This window comes from Cnephaeus nilssonii (genome assembly GCF_951640355.1).
Source record: "Cnephaeus nilssonii genome assembly, chromosome: 14".
NCBI lineage: Eukaryota > Metazoa > Chordata > Mammalia > Chiroptera > Vespertilionidae > Cnephaeus > Cnephaeus nilssonii.
Window position 1 is genome coordinate 50,352,700 of NC_137085.1, and position 13,381 is coordinate 50,366,080.

The window sequence follows — 13,381 nt, forward strand, 5'->3', positions numbered from 1 at the left end:
TATTTCCTAAAAGAAACATTGTCCTAAATGGGAGATGATGAAATGATTATAGGATTTCCTCTGGTTCAAAGATTTTTAGGAGTACACATAAAAACGATCTAAATCTTTTAAAAGCCAAAGAAATGCAAAATTCAATCGGTATAGCAGCATGGATAGATGTGGCAAATTTGCCTGAAGAGATGAGAGAATTGAGAAATGGTCCCTCTCATGAACACATGGGAATCCAAGTGTCCCATCAGTGCTGTGGCAAAAACTCAGTCATCGTCCCACGAGGAACCTCTTCTGTAGTTAATAAATCACAGCAAGAAAGGACACAGCAACCCCAAAAACATTTGGGGAGACAATCCCAAAATTGTTCGGGATTATATAGTTTGAATCTTTTAACCTCAGATATATAATTCTGAGTAGAATTTTAAAAGAAAACTAAAAACACATTATTAATATTTTTTTGCATTAAGGAATCTGTGAATATATGATCATTTCCAAAGGTTAAAAATAACAGCCTGTTAGAATAAAGGCATGTCTGGTAATTCCAATTTCATAGGTGTACTTCAGTTTATTTAAATTTGTGATATTAAGTTGAAGTTACTTTATAAATAGTATTGGAACATGTAAAAATTAAGATTCACTGAATTTATAAGTTTAATTGATAGCTTTACAAGGGTTAAGTACTTGGTTTTATAAGCTAAATCAGACAATTGGTATGCTTCAAAAGGCTAAAATATGGTAATGAAGGTAGATTTAACATCCACATCACTTCCCTCTCTCTTGAAACCTCAGAAAAGCTATAGCAAAGGGATTTTTTTTTTTTTTAAGACAGAAGCCCATAAAGATGGAGAGAAAAGGCAAGGAGACAAAGGCAATAAATTCTGGAAGCTGAAAAGCAGATGGATGACTGTTAATTTACTTAGCAGATGCAAGAAAACTTAAGCTGGAAAGTTAAGCCTGAAATGGAGAAAGCCAAGGATATCCTGATCTAAACCATAGCACCCTCAAAAGACTCAGAGCAGAAACTGGGGAAGAAGGTGGAGGTAGTGGTCAAAAAAGGATCATTGGTTAAAAGTAGTTAGAGCCCTAGATCACATCCCCCATTGCAAACCTCCAGCTGAGTGCCTCTCTCCATCCTTGGCAGAATAAACATGGACGTTTCTTCTCGAAGCAGAATCAAACAGAGGGATTCTGGACTGGAGGGTACGAAGACACAGGTGACAGCGTGAGCACTGTGCCAAAGAAAGTAGGGTAAATAAATGAATGTATGCACATGGCATGCTGAGTGCTGAGACCTCCCCAGAACCCCCGCTCCCACCTTCACCAAGTCATTCTTCCCATTCAGTTCCAACAGCCACTGAGAGCTAAGCTTCTGTCTGTCAAACAGGGTTTGCTAGACATCTCTACTATGGATGACAGAGACCAAGACAAACAAACCAGTGAGTGGGAGGAAGCAGAGACCACATAGGGAAAGGAAACATAAATAATGTGATTCTTGCAACAAGCAAAAATAACCACATGTACTACATCCATGAAACAAGAACAAGGCGGGATAAAAGGAAGGTTTAGGAAATAAAAAAAGGTCCTTGGAAATGAAAAACAGGATAGCACAAGTGAAAGAAATAAAAAAAAAGAAAGAAAGGTGAAGAATTCCTCCAGATAATCTTCAAAATAATAGAGGTGGGGAAAAAAATGAGGATAAAAGAAAAACATTAGATGACCAACTTAGGACAACCAACATCCAAATACCAGAAGTTCTAGAAAGAAACAGAAAGAAAAAAAATAGCTCAATTAATCATCAAAGAAATGATTAAGAACATTTCCTAGAGTTGTAGGACAGGAATTTTTGGATTTAAAAGGCTCATCACGTTACCAGCATGATGGACGATAAGAGTCCATATCGAGCACAGAACGTAGAATATCATCATTCTGGGGTTACATAGCTGCTAACAAGAAATATAAAAAGGCTCAAAAATTAATAGTTGAAACTGGATGAAACTTTGCAACAACCATAATAGAAACTAGAAGACAACCGAACAATGACTTCAAAATTTGGAGGAAAAACAGTTTTCAATTTAGAATTTTCTACCCAGACAAATGGTAATTAAATGTGAGGGTAGAAAGAAGATATTTCCAGATACAGAAATATCAAAAGATTTAGCTACCATGCATACATTCTTGGGAAGTAAGTGGGGGATGTACATCACCAAAACAGGAAATTAACAGTCCATCCTATAAGGAAACTCTGAAAATGTTGAGTTTCTATATTCTGATTTTCTTTTAGGGTGAGAAAGTGGGCCACTTGGCTCTGTGTTAGACAGAATGTTGGGCATTTGAGAATGGTTAGGATTTAAATAGGAGATAAGTCTGAAGTATTCTATTATATAAATTATACAGGGTTAAGAAAACTGGAGTGTAGCATAAGGCACAGGTGCAAGGAATCTCCAGGACTGTGGAGAAGGGAGGTGTCGGGTGCCCTGCAATGAGACTCAAGAGGTGGACGGATTGTCATCACCATTTTGGCCATCGTCCCCACCTTCTAAATCAGTTAACCGACTGGAGGATGTGCTCCCACAAAATGGGGGAGTAAACCAAGAAGGAGGGCGACATGAGATCCAGGAAACAGGGATCTTACTCATCAGAAGACAGAGGGAATTCTTGGAATGACAGAACAGAGAATCAGGGCGACAGTCTGCAGCAGGCCTAGACCAGCCAGGGAGCCAGAGAATGGGATTCTCCAGGAGGGAGGCCTCCAAGAGGGACAATGCTGTGTTAGAGTCTGACATTATAACATTTATGAAATGTTGTACTGAGTTTTGGAAGAAAAAGCAAAATGTACAAACAAACAAAAACCTCTAAGCAAATTTTTAAAAAGCAAGCAATTGTTAACTTCAGGGAAAACAAAAAATAATAAAACAGAATCATAGTGTCTTACGATGCACAGCTGAGAATAATGTTTACCTCATAGACACATAATGTGACCACTGAGGATTGCCTCAACCAAAGACCTTGATATAACTGTAGTGAGACAGTGATCTGGAGAAGCAAAGAGGAAGGTGGCATGAGAGCAAAATCCTTTTCTGTTATTATAGGTCAGGAGAAATAACTCAAATTGAGTGACCAAAAGTTAGCAGCATATGCATATTATTTAGAAATATGGAGGAGTGTATATTTCAAAAAATGTCTAGAAAAACAGAGAGCAGGTAGTGTGAGTGGTGAGGCAGGGAAATTACATTTTAAAAATTGGTTTTAGAGAAGGAAGAAGGGAGAGGGGAGGAAGAAAGAGAGAGACAGAGCAAGGAGCGGGAGAGAGAAACATCGATGTGAGAAAGATACATCAGACCAGTTGCCTCCCGTACACACCCCTACCAGGAATCGAACCCACAACCTAAGTATGTGCCCTGAGCAGGAATCAAACCCACAGCCTCTGGTGCATGGGAGGATGCTCCAACCAACTGAGCCACCTGGCAAGGGCAGGAAACTACATTTTTTTTGTTTTGTTATAAGGCTTTTGTACTATTTGGCTATGAATTATGTGCATGAGTTACTTTAACAACAAAAAAATAATTTAACAAGATAAACTAGAATATATTGAATTTATAAATACAATTTTAAATGTTTAATGCTTAATTAATTTTGTAAATGGGACCAGTTTTAGCTAAAGGCCCCTAAAAGTGATGGTCAGATTTACTAGAATTATATATAAAATAATAAAAGTTGAATGCAAAAGCTTAAGGAAGAATTAGGTTTAATTTTCTTGAATAAATTTAATATTATTCTTAACAAACCAAAGTAACTTCTGAATATCTTTTTCTGTACATAAAAGCCCATTTAGAAAACATGAAATTCCCTCATCTCGTCAGATATAAAAGCCTGTAGTAAGTGCCAGAGGAGGGGAGACGGCTGGGGGTGCCTGGCTGACTCAGGGGAGACGGCTGGGGGGAAAAAGTCTTCCCCTGTGGGTTGCTCATGAGTGCCCACCATCTCTACCCTGGGGAGATGGCCTGCTGGGGGCACCGCTGTCTCCCTCACCCAGACGCGGCTTCCTCTGCATCAGGCGATCAGAAAGGGCGATGTGATCTTGGAGCGGGGTCTGGTCCTTCCTCAGTCACACATGGTGCCGAGCAGCCTTCTCCTCAGCTCTGGGCAGCTCCCAGCGGGATAGACAGTAAGGCTGACAAATTGCTTTCTCAGGCCTGTTGGTGACCTTCACCGCCACCCTCGTTAGGCTGCGGGGAAACGGGCAGTGGCCGCTAATGAGGAATAGATTGGGGTGGGGGCGGGCAGGCTGCAGGGGGTGCTGGGGATCCAGGGACACAGATCAGAGACCTTTGTCTAAAGAAGTCCAACCTGAAAGGAAGGACACCTGTTGAATTAGCCCACACGAATGGGCACTCATTTTCTTTTTTTAAATATATTTTAATGATTTCAGAGAAGAAAAGAGGGAGAGAGAGAGAAACATCAATGATGAGAATCATTGACCAGCTGCCTCCTGCACGCCCCCTACTGGGCATGTGCCCTTGATGGGAATCGAACCCGGACCCTTCAGTCCACAGGCCGGTGCTCTAGTCTCTGGGCCAGACCAGCTGGGCCCTGCACGCGTTTTCAAAGATCACAAGAGATGGTTCCATAGTCCCCCTCAGGGACCAATGTTTGTCCGCGTTTTACGGGCCTCCTGCTCTTCAGAACGTGGGGCTGGGGAGGCGACACTTACACAGGCAGCACAATGCCGAGGCACAGTAGTTCCCCCTTCTCTGTATTTTTGCTTCCCATAGTTCCGGTCACCCATGGCCGACGGTGGCCTGCAAATATGAAATGGAAAATCCCCCAAGTACACAGGAAGTCTGAAATTGCGCTGTTCTGAGCGGCGTGGTGAAATTTCGCGAGACTTCCTGGTTCCCGCTCAGGACGTGAGCCACGTGCTCGTCCAGCGTCTCCACGCTGCGGACGCACCTGTCAGCTATCGTCGGGCCGCGGTGCTTGGGTTCCAGTCACCCCCGTTTTCCTAAGGAAGGACCCAAAGCGTGGGAGCAGCGTGGTGTTAATTCCAAAGCCAAAGAGAAGCCACGAAGTGCTTCCTTAACGGGAAACGGTGCGATCCTTGGTTAATAAGGAAGGAAAGGGATCACAGCCTGAGGTCGCCACCATCTACGCTAAGAACGAACCTTCCACCTGTGAAATTGTGAAGACGGAAAAAGAAACTCGTGCTAGTTTTGTGGGTGCAAGCTGCACAAGTTATGGCCCCAGTGTGTGATAGTGCTTGGTTGAGGTGGAAAGCCGTGGAATTGGTGGGTGGGAGACATGAATGGAAATCATGAATGGACGCAATGTGTTGCTCCAGGAAGCACGGGGCCTGTAGGAAGACTTCAGAAGGGGTCCCCTGAAACAAGTGAGTACATCCACATAACTTTTACTCCAGTACATTGTTGTAATTGTTCTATTTTATTCGTAGTTATTGCTAATCTCTTATTGTGCATAAATTATAAGCTAAACTTTAGGTATACAAGTATAGGAAAAAAAGGATATATAGGGTTTGTTAATATCCACAGTCTGAGGCTTCACTGGGGGTTTTGCGTCACATAAAAGTGGGGACTACTGTACTGTATTGAGCAGAACTTCAGAAGGACTTAGACTCGGGCCTGCAAAATTTTTCTGCAAAGGGCCAGATAATACCTATTTGCATGCCATATGATCTGTGTCACAACTGCTAAACTGCCATTTTAGCAGCCGTAGGCAGTATGTAAATGAATGAGTGTGGCTGTGTTCCAATAAAACCTTATTTGCAGAAGTAGATGGTGGGCCAGATTTGGCCCAGAGAGAGTAGTTTGCCGACCCCTGCCTTAGATGAAAGTGTGAAGAGGTAGAAATGCTAAGAAATGAGTCTCTGATGGTGAAATTTCAGGTCATTTGACAAGGGGGTGGTTGTCAGTCAGAACCGTACCTGTTGCAGCTGTTGGGAGACTATCCAAACTTGCTTACCCAAATGGAAGTCCAGTTTGACCAGCATTAAGTTAGTAATCTGGCATAAAGTTACTGCATGGTTAATTTTTATTATTAAATGTCATAAAAATAATAAATATTATTATTGAGAATTTATGCCAAGCAAAATAAGTCACTTAGAAAAAGCTGAGAACCATATGATTTCACTCATAAGTGGGATGTAAAACTGAAACTCATAGGCACAGACAATAGTATGGTTGTTACCAGAGGGAAGGGATTCAGGGCTAGTCAAAGGTAAAGGGGGCCAAATATATAGTGACAGAAGATAATTTGACTTCGGGTGGTAGGCACACAATGCAATATATAGATTATGTAGCATAGAAATGTACACTTGAAACCTATTAAAACAATGTCACCCAATACATTTAATTTAAAAAGTAATCAATATCATTTACATAATGAAAAGCTTGCTTACTCAAAAGGGATTTTTTTTGTTTGTTTAAGTAACTGGAAATCTAGAAGTGGACTGGCTTTAGGAGCAGTTCTAGTTCTAAATGACCCCTCTTCTTTCTCATCTTTGGACTCACATTCTCTTCTGTTGAGGGCGTTCTCGGTCAGCTTCTCTTCTCAGACACAAAATAAATGGCTGCCGCCAGCTACGAAGGCTAGCTCCTTCCAGATTTACATTCTGTAGAAAGAGCGTGGGATTTCTGGTAGATGATTTGAGGTGCACTCAAATTATACTAGCATTAACCCAGCTATCTCTTACTAGGACAAGCTCTCTTTGACTTTTTTTTTTTTCTTCACAAAGGTTCTGATTACTCTGCGGCTTTATTTTCCCATCTAAACATTACAACCAGCTTATCAAGTTCCATGAAAAAACCTTGCTGGGCTTTTGGCTGGAACTGGATTAAGTCTATAGACCACTTTGGGAAGAATCAACATCTTGATGATATTAAGGCTTCATATTCATGAGTGTGGTGTAGATCTCTCCATTCATTTAGGTTTTCTTTAGCATCTCTTAAAAATTTCCCTGCATAGTTCTTAGGTAGGTTTTGTTAGATTGATTCCTAGATTCTTGATATTTCTGATGTAACCATAAACGTTGTCTTTATTAGTTATCTATTGCTTCATGCTTCTCCAAACTGAGGGACTTAAAACAGCCTTAAACATTTGTTATCTGTACATTTGTGTGGGTCAGGAATTTGGGAGTATCTTAGTTCTGACTTGCATCTCTCATGAAGGGCTGCCATCATCAGAAGGTTTGACTGGAGCTAGAGGATCACTTGCAATGTGACCACACACATGGCTAGCAGGTTGGGGCTGGTTGTTGGTGGGAGGCCTCAGTTTCCCCAGTGGGGGCCTCTCCATAGGTTATTTGAGTGTCCTCACAATATGGCAGCTGGCTTTCCTCAGGATGAGTGATTCAAGGGAGAGACCCAGGAAGAAGCAATTCCTTCTCTGCTCTAAGCTCAGAAGTCACATGGTATCATTTTGTATTTGTTAGAAGTGAGACTAGCCTGGCTCATTTTCAGAGGGAGGGAAATGAGGTACCCCATTTTGAAGCTTAGGAGGAAATAAAAAAGCACACTCCCCCACGTGAGGTGTTTTGTTTTGCAAAGATACCTTTATGCTTATATAGAATGAACGTTTTCTTTTCCTGCTTTTACAATGTGCTTCCACTGGATTCTTGGGTAAATCCCAAAGAAGAAGAAGGTATTGTTTTCTCAACACTGTTCTTACCATGGCCCCTGTTGGTTTCTGAATTCCAGTCCTGCTGCCATTGCTTTGTATGTGCTTGTCTCTGCCTGGAACACATTTCACCTGGCTTACTCCCCCGTAAGCTTTCCCTGACCCGAGTCTTGGTAGGGTCCCCCTTTATAAGCTCCCACTACACCCTTTGCTTTTATGTTCACACACTAATCATGCTATATATAGTGCAGTTGGTCCTCAAGGTCTGGTCCTTGGGTAGCATCAGCATTACCTGGACATTTGTTAGAAACACAGATTTTCAGGCCCCAATCACAAGCCCTGAATCAGAAACTTTGAGGTGGGGCCCCCAAATCTGTGCTGTATAGCCCTTCAGATGGTTGTGGTGCTCACTCAGTCTGAAAACCGCTGCTCACTCTAATGTAATTGCCTGTGCACTGTTTGGAACTTACCCACACCAAAGGTAAGTTTCACGGGCAGGGCTGCAACTGTCTTACTCACCTCTGTGCCTGCCAAACCCATAGTAGGTGAATTCTTCTGGTTAGAATCGGAAAGACAAAGGTAAAAAAGAGTGAGGGGACCTGGTCAGAGAGAACTGCCAAGCGTCTGACTTCCGCCTTCCTGCTTCTACTGTCTTCCACTCACTTCCAAAGTCAGCCACACTAGATGCTCCAGACGTTTTGTTTGTTTGCTTCTTTGCATTGCCTGGGGATTCATTACCTTCCAAGTAAAATTGCCTCTCAAGAAGCCAACTGTCCTGGGGTCCTGGGCAGGCACCATTAGCTTGAAGGAGTGCGCTGGGACAGCACCAACAGCTGGGCTGCGGGTGAGGGGAGGCTCCGAGTTAGCAGGGGGATTTGGCTGAGCGCCAGCAAGTCCATGTCCCTCTCTGGGGGTTTCTGGCAGCCTGTGGTGGGGCAGGTGCCTTGTCTTCTCCACGGGAACTCATAACACAGCATAGGATGTGTAATGAGACAGGGCAGAAGCCGGATGACTGTGAGAGCACCAAGGGGACCAGCAGGGGAACATGGGGGTAACGGCCCAGTGACAACCCCTGCAGCAGCAAAAGGAATTTTAACTGTGCTGCTCCAAGTTCTTTCCCTTCTCTCCCCACCTTACCCACCTCTCGCTGCTTCTGTACTCTCCATGTCTTGATCTGGTGGCACCCATCACATGTGGTCATTTCCGGGGAGGACAGTGGATCCAAGTAGAAACATTTTTTTCTTTAAATAAAGCAAAACATTCACTGTACAGTTTGGGGTTGTGATTTATGAGGAGCAAGCTTCCCCTGCCTGTGTATGGAAGGGAACTTTTGCCCCTTCATATCCAGACTGGCATTTGTAATGACATTCTTGTCTGTCTCCTGCTGAATGTGAAGGCTGTCGTCTGTGTTCTCCCAGCTGTCCTGTGGTAGCCGGCAGATGAGAGGGCTTCCCTCTGCAGTTTCTCCTGAAGAAAGTGGAGATTATTGATGTCAATCACTGTGATCCGATGGTGGTGAGGGTGGCAGGTGTTAAAGATGAAGCCTGCCACAGGGAGAAAGGTGGGGACCCCAGCGGAATGGGGTAAATTAGATCCCAAAGGCCCAATTATTTAGTTCAGGGGTTGGGAAACTATGGCCCCTGAGCCAAATCCAGCCTGTTTTTATAAATAAAGTTTTATTGGAACACAGTCAGGTCCATTCATTTACATATTGTCTATGGCTGCTTAACACTACAATGGCAGAGCTAAGTATTTGCTATCTGGCCTTCTACAAAGTTTGCAAACTCCTGCTCTGGTAGGACCCCTTAATGACCCCAGCCCCTGGCCTTAGCCTGGTCATATTTAAAGGGTCCAGCCTGGTTTCATTTATGCCAGTGGTCTTAAAATATTCACTTTAAACTTTTAGCTTAGATATAATTTAAAATTTATAGAAAAGTTGCACGAATAAGAATAATACAAAGATATTACATGAACTTCACCAGATTCAACTCTTGTTAACATTTTACACCATTTACTTTATTATATGTGCTCACTCTCTCTCTATTTATATTTAATGTTTCATATTTATTATATATAATATTTTTAATCATTTGAGGCTTAGCTACATACATCAAAGCTCCGTTCATGTACATGTGCAGGCTTCCTAAAAATTGGAATTGTCTCTTTTTATAACAAAGTACACTTTTCATCTTTAGTAAGGTTAATACTGATACAATACTTTTATCTACTCCACCAGCCATATTTCAGTGAAGGTCCTTGGTAGTATTTTTCCCCCTCCAGTATAACATTCAGGGTCAAGAATTTCATTTACTTGCTATGAACCTTAGGCTTTTGAGGTTTGATTCTAGTAAGGAATAAAGCACTTCCTATATAGTTCATCTCCCCAGAAAACTGTAAGGGAGAGGCAACATTTCCTCTGGTCCTTTGGAGCTTTCCCCTGGGGAGCACCTAGAACAGTCGGGGGATGTTTCCAGTAACAGGGTAAATGTCCATGGAGCACGACTTCTAGAAAGGCAGGTTCTTACAGCTGCCTGCCCACCCTCTGCATGCAGCCATGATGTGCATTCCCAGCGGAACCTGTTTACTCTCTGGCTGCAGTGACCCCGAGACATCCCCTTTCCAGGATGAACACCAGCTCTAAAGGGGAAATGCAAGCTAGCCCTTCCAACATCCTGACAACTTGGGAATGTGGGTGTGAACAAGGACCTTAGGACCCAGTATACAGATTTGGAGGCTGCACATCTGGGGAAGATCTGAGCCTGGTCACTTGATACAGATCAACTTCATGACAAATTAAAATTAATTATATCAATTAAAACTACCATTTAAAGCATAATTAGTGATCCTTCTGAAATAAAAAGGTATTTTCATTGGCATAAATGGGTTAAATAAAAATTTATACTAGGTGCAATAAAAATTCATTTGTAGAATATGTGTAACCTATATCTGTAATCTTGCAGAAGTGTGCATATATAAAACATGCCATTCATTTATTCCCTTTTAAATCAATGATTTATTAAGGGTCTATTGTGTGCTAAGTGCTGGGGATGGAGAATGAGTCACACAATACGGAGTGTGCTGGAAGGGAGCATTTTGCTGCATTAAAGAATTTGGATTTATCTTTCAGACAGTATTATTCTCACTGGCCCTTGCCTGGGCCAAGAGAATGCAGGTTTGAAATTTTGAGCGCTTGGGGGGTGGTTTGGAAAATGTGATGCCTGGCTGGATGCCAGTCTTGTGGCTGGACTGAAAATAATAGTAAAGGGTTTGAGACTAATGATTCTTCCAGAACAACCAGCCTGACAATGAGTAATATGCAGTTTGATGTGAAAATTAGAAAACTGGCAGATGAACCTGCAAGAGGGAAATTGGATTTCCAGAGAGACGAATGGGAGGCCATGTGGCTGAATGGAGTTCATAAGATGCAAAGGCATGCAGGGGAGTTGCCATCCTCCCCCCATCCCAGCATGTAAAACAGGTCCCTATTATTTATTTATTTGTGGGTGAAAAGCAAGAGTTCCGTGGTCCCGCTTTTATTATCAAAATGGATGGATTCAATATTGAGCAATGATGTGTTGGAAATGAAAGTCACATCATTAACTGTCACAGTCATTTATTATCAGTTTCCTCCTTATTTGAATAAAACAGGCATTATCCCCACCAGGTCCCACATGACTCTCTTGCTTTTTTGGGTCTGGCTTTGGCGGAGTCTCAGTTTCTGGGGGGCAGTGGCATCAAGAACAAATCTGGGAAAAGCAGAGATGTCCAGGGGAATGTGATGAGGAATGGGAAATGCCTGACAGTAACTTTAACAAGGAGGACTCCATCTTCTGAAAGTACAGGTGTGGTCTCTTAACTTACTGCTCTCTCTCTTTTTCTCTTTAGCTCCCCCATCATCTGTCCCATTAGCTCAGCCACTTGTTTCACATCTCTTTCCCACTCTCTCTCTCTCATTCCTCTCACTTCACGCGATTGATATCAAGAATGAGCTTCCATCCTTGTGTACTAAACTTCTAACCGGGACACAGCAATTGGTGGGGAGGAGGTTACCTCTATCTCAGGATCCTTTGAACTGCTCCATGCCCAGAGCAACTCCTTGCTGTAAAAACTACATAGTTTTGAATGTCCATGCTCCAATCAAAAGAAACCGACTTAGGGGAAAATGATATAGATCCATTATTACTGTTCTGAAACCTCTTTCTGCTCCAGGCAGAGAAGATAAATTACCAGCCAAGTGATATAAAGTTAGTTTGAATATTTCATAGGAGCAAATACATCACAATGTCTGGAAATCTCTCCTCTTTTAAGTTGGAGTTAAAGAATGGTTATCAGACCAATAATAGACACTATCATTTGCATACATTTCATCTCAAGAGATTTCTGAAGTCATGCAATACTCTAGTGATTAACTGTTCTTCACATTCCTTTCAAACCAAATTACAGCTCAGATTAGGGAGGACCCATTGGTGATGGATATGATTGGCAGGAGCACACAAGGAGGGCATCTTTGAGGACTGAAGGAGGGTATGGCCAGTCAGGGCACTGTGGGGCTTGTTAATGTGTTCCCATGTTGGAGGCAAACTTTACAAGTTTATTTAAAGAGCTTTTCTTCATGTTCTGCCCAGCTGGCATGGCTCAGTGGTTGAGGGTTGACCTATGTAAGCTTGATCCCCAGTAGGGGGCATGCAGGAGGCAGCCAATCAATGATTCTTTTTCATCACAGATGTTTCTATTTCTCTCCCTCTCCCTTCCTTTCTGAAATCAATAAAAATATATTTAAAAAATAAATAAAGAGCTTTTCTTCACGTTTTATGATTCCAAACCACTAAACATTCAATGATGACAAAAATGCCAGTGTTATTTCCTATTTTATTGTCCCTTTTTACATTAAAGATTTAATTCTTGAAATAGCTTTTAAAGTTGTCATTAATTCCATTTTTCCTTAGAATTCTTCTTGCGCAGGTTTCTGGTCTCATAGTTTGTGCTGTGGATGGAATTAATTTTCAGTGTTTACTTAGAATGTGTAACATCAGCAGGATGATATTTGAAAGTTCTTCCTGATTTCTGTAAAAACCCCTCGAGATCTTTGAGGAATAGTAGACCCATTTTATTTACTCTGGGCTTCCCGAGCCCAGCACAGAGCCTGGCATGGAAATGATATGCCTCTCTTGTTGAGTAGAGAAAGGTGGTGACATTGCTGGTGGTGACATCCTTCTTATACTTCCCAATGTTATCTGCACAGCCGTAGGCTACTTGTAGCTATACAGGTGCTGAGCTGACATCAACGCTAGCCTGGTTAGGCACTTTTAGCTTCAATTGAGAGGTAGTTCAGACTACCATTTGTAAAGTGGACTTCCGGCCAGGATACAAAGGTATGTGAGGTAATGATACCATTAATAGCCTGGCTGTTATTAACAGGAAAGGAGTAAAGGGAGACTACATAATACAGGCACGCCATTTATACAGCTTTGCCAGGAAGCTGTAGTGTAACATTCTCCATGTCTGTTCCCCACAGATGGATAGGGCGAAGGGACTGGTTAATAGACGCATGCCCAGTAAGGTCTGGATGGTATGGAAGATGCTTACCTGTCAGTCACACCTGGGAACAAGTCAGTGGCCAGATTAGGCGTGGCCACTGCAAACTTGGGAAGATTTGATATTTAAACTCCTGCACAAAGGGAGTTCTCTCTCTTGCTCTCTTGTGCTCTTGGCCCTCTTGCTCTCTTGGGACCTCTGTTGCAGGGGGCACACTCCCCTGCAT